This window comes from Staurois parvus, unplaced genomic scaffold (genome assembly GCF_062004578.1).
Source record: "Staurois parvus isolate SC_StPar_1 unplaced genomic scaffold, SC_StPar_1.0 ptg001352l, whole genome shotgun sequence".
Lineage (NCBI taxonomy): Eukaryota > Metazoa > Chordata > Amphibia > Anura > Ranidae > Staurois > Staurois parvus.
Window position 1 is genome coordinate 4,000 of NW_028319148.1, and position 3,953 is coordinate 7,952.

Sequence of the window (3,953 nt, forward strand, 5' to 3'; positions counted from 1 at the left end):
GGCCTGGTGGACCACCGTTCCTTATTCCCAGCCGAAGCCGAACATCCAGTACTAGGCAAGGGGGTTCTCCCGAAGAGAAAACCCCCTAGGGATCAGGGGAGGAAGGAACCGTATGGCCACACATCCTCCCCCTAGACTTCAGGTAAGGCCCGAGGACCCACACCCTCCGTGAAAAACACACACATAAGAACAGAAAAAGTGACAAAACGTGGGAGTGATTAAATAAATAAAAAATAAAAAAAGTGGTACCGTGCCGAATAGTGCACAGACCAGGCCCTGAGGCCTGTAGCAAAAATTGCCCCGGACTTAGCCAAAAGACCTGGTCCTTAGGGAGCTGTGCAAAGAGAAGTGAAAAACAGTGGCCATGTGTCATCTTCACACCGTGGGGTCCCACACCCAAGTGTTACTAGTGACACCCCTGAGAGCGTCTTCCCCAGGGGGCACTGAGTTTGCGGACTTTTTGCGTCCCCAGCCCCAGGCCAGACCAAGGTAGATCCGTCCAAATCAGGAGGTACTGGGTCTTTCCAGCTTTCCCAGAGGAATTACTCCCAAGGTCCCAGAGCGTATCGTGGCGCCCCCTGGTTTCTGTCCCTCCGGTCCAGCCTTCCGGACCCCCATCATACCAGTGAGGGTACTATACAACAACCATCCCCGCAAAGCTAGAATGGTCGGGAGCACCCCCACTGGACACTGATAAGAACAGATACTACACTTGATCTTAGCCAAAAGGCCGAGAAGCGAAGTAAAATCTACTACTGAACGCAAGTTTGGTGCCTTCAAAAAGACGACTGGAAACTCAACTGCCTGTAAATGAAGATGTGTACATGGCAGGGGCGGACTGACAACTCATGGGGCCCCCGGGCAATAGGGGATCATGGGGCCTGTGTCCTTGCCCACACTCAAACCACACCCAAAAAAGCCTATAAAAAGCTACCAGGGGCACTTCATGGGGCCCCCTACTGAACACGGGCTCTCGGGCAGTGCCTGAGTGTTCGAATAGTCAGTCCACCCCTGGTACATGGACACATAGGAAAACATTAGGGAAAGTTCAGGGGCTGCTGGAAAAAAAAAAAAAAATGCTCAACAGCTCCTGAATGTCAGTTTATCAGCTGCAGTGTACATGAGCCCTAAATCAGCTCACTTTATGTAAAGAAAGGTTGTAAATAGTCTAGCAAATTTAGAACAATCTGATTTTTACCACAAATAAAAATTGGGGTATAATCCTTAATGTTATTAATGTTAGATCACACAAAGTGATGGGCAATGCCATTTTCAATTTTTGATATAGATTTTTTATATAGATATCATTTGCAATTTGGGCAGTGCTATTTTTTACAGTCATCTACATCTCCTTGGTTTAATTCAATCTTTAAACAAAAAAAAAAACGGTCCTGTCTATGATCATCCTCAGAGAACTAATAATGGATGGAGCTTTTTCAAAAATAAAGTTTGGAAGGATTTTACAATTATTTTTTTTAATAATTGTGTTCAGAAAAGAAAGATGATCAATTGTATTTTTTTCTTAGAAGTAATTTATAGCTGGAAGTTTTAGGCACAGAACCCCAGAAAAGAAGGTTTAGATGTTTCAGACAGTATTAGGTTTCTGTTTATGCTGGGCTGAGGGAACATCCCAAAGAGGACTTCAATGGAAGGAATACTAGGAAGTTACCTGTGTATATGAAATTCTCTCAGGTCAAAAATCAACCTCAGACCAGGGGCAGACTGACCATTTGGAAACTCAGGCACTACCCGAGGGCCCCATGAGATGCCCCTGGTACCTTTTTCATAGGCTTTTTCGAGTTTGGGAAAGGACACAGGGGCCCCTTGATGCCCTATTGCCCGGGGACCCCATGAGTTGTCAGTCTGACCCTGCCTCAGTATTACATCTGGATTATCAGCAGTTCAACTTCGCTAGATGAATTTTGGTTCATTTACCCTAAGGAAGGTTATGAAGGGATTGGATCCTTCTCATTCAGTGGTTTTGAGATCTTAAAAAACATTATGCCCATAACATGCATTACCACAATGCAACACCGTGAATCTGGCCTTAGTAAACCCATAGACCAGCCTTCCTCAACCAGGGTTCCTCCTAAAATTTGCTAGAGGTTTGAGCAGAGAGCAGTAGAGAAATGATCTCCTACCTACATTGACCACTAATGTTAGAGGAACACCACCATTTTTACTGTATGCATTTCTTTTGTTACTTTTATTAATTTAATTTCAAGTTTTTTACTATAAATCATGTTGTGCAGAGCAGGAGGATATTAAAACTGCACAGGATGTCAAATATGCTAGGAATGCCATTTAATTTTTCTATTAAAAAAAAAAAAAAAAAAAAAGGTTCTACGAGTTTGGGGATCACACTAAAGTGAACTTTAGGTATAAGTGTTTTTAACAGGGGTTTCCACAGAAAACATTACAAAATGTTCCTTTTGGGCAAAAAGGTTGAAAAGGCCTGTCATAGATAATTCGGTGACAATCTAGTTTCCACGTGGTAGCACAATGAGCTTGAACGCAAGGAATAAAATGATCAAGAAAAAAAAAAGAATACTTTGCTCAGTTGCTATCGAGTCCTTTGGCGATGGGACTGTCTTCATTTGGCCTCGCTCCCTCCTAAATTGCCTTAAATGGAAATGCTTGTAGACTAATGAATGGCCTAGGAAACATTGCATGACAGTTGTATAGTCAGTGTATTCATGTCCAACCAGGGGTGGACTGACCATTTGGAAACTCGGGCACTGCCCGAGGGCCCGGGGTCAGTAGGGGGCCCCATGAAATGCCCCTGGTACCTTTTTCATAGGCTTTTTTGAGTTTGGGCAAAGACACAGGGGGCCCATGATCCCCTATTGTCCGGGGGCCCCATGAGTTGTCAGTCCACCCCTGTGTCCAACTATTCTCTGTCTTTGACCTGCATTTTCATTCAAGGCAGAGCACAGGGAAGCCATGACAACAGTGCAGACATACTGCCAAATGCATCCACTGTGGTTGGTCATGTCATCTGTGATGTCAGTTGACCAAGTGCAGGGGACACAAAGGAAGTTCCAAGCCCTCAGTAGCTTTTGTGGGCTGAGGCCATCAACTAGTGCTAGGACAGAGTCCTTTGGCACTCAAGGCAAAAAGCCCCCCCCCCCCCCCCCACCTCCGTCCTCCACCACCATGACCTGTGAAACTACCTGTAACGGAACCAGACAGAGACAGCACTTGGGTATTTCCGTTAGAATCCAGCTTCCCTGTCCGGACACAAATCCCTGGACACCACCGCTGATCATGCAGGAAATAGACAGCACCAGACGCTTCTGAAGACAGGAAGTCAACTGCTTTATTTTTACACAAACACAAGATATATACACTGGGCGGGGAAATACAACCAGGAACAGGAAACACATCAGCAGGCCGACCCATCAGGAGAAGGGCTGCTGATAACACCCCCCACCAAACCAAGACACAATGGGATGCAGCACATGGCAGTGAATGACCAACCCCAACACCAATACACAAACATTACATCCCATAATAGTTTGCTAGAACAATGGGATGCAGCCGCATGGCAGAGAACAATAAACGCCCACACCAATATTAGAACATTTCACCCTGTCCCCTAACAGGCACAGGGTGACTGAAACATAAGAGGGATTTGGGAAGATACAGGGGTCCCCCCACCCCCAGAAGTCACTCCCGTCACACTCTCCGCACCGTAAATTGCAGGCTCTGCCCTTGTTGCACCCCACTCTCTGAAATTCCCAAGGCAGTCATCTGTTCTGGCCCAGCCCCGCCAGCAACTCTTAGAGGACCAGTAATGTTTGCGCTGAGTGGGCAGTAGAGGTGTAGGACTGTTTGCATTTGGGGGCACTAGAGATTAGGGTGTTTTGAACTGGAGGGCAGTACGGGGAGGCACTGTTTGCTCTGGGTAGGCAATTAAGGTGGAGAACTGTTTGCAATGGGGGCACTAGAGA

General features: G+C 46.2%; 1 pseudogene; it reads right to left on the bottom strand.

Moving 5' to 3' along the window:
• Positions 1-626: 626 nt before the first annotated feature.
• On the bottom strand, positions 627-742 carry LOC149436444 (U2 spliceosomal RNA; annotated as a pseudogene).
• Between the last annotated feature and the right edge of the window lie 3,211 nt (positions 743-3,953).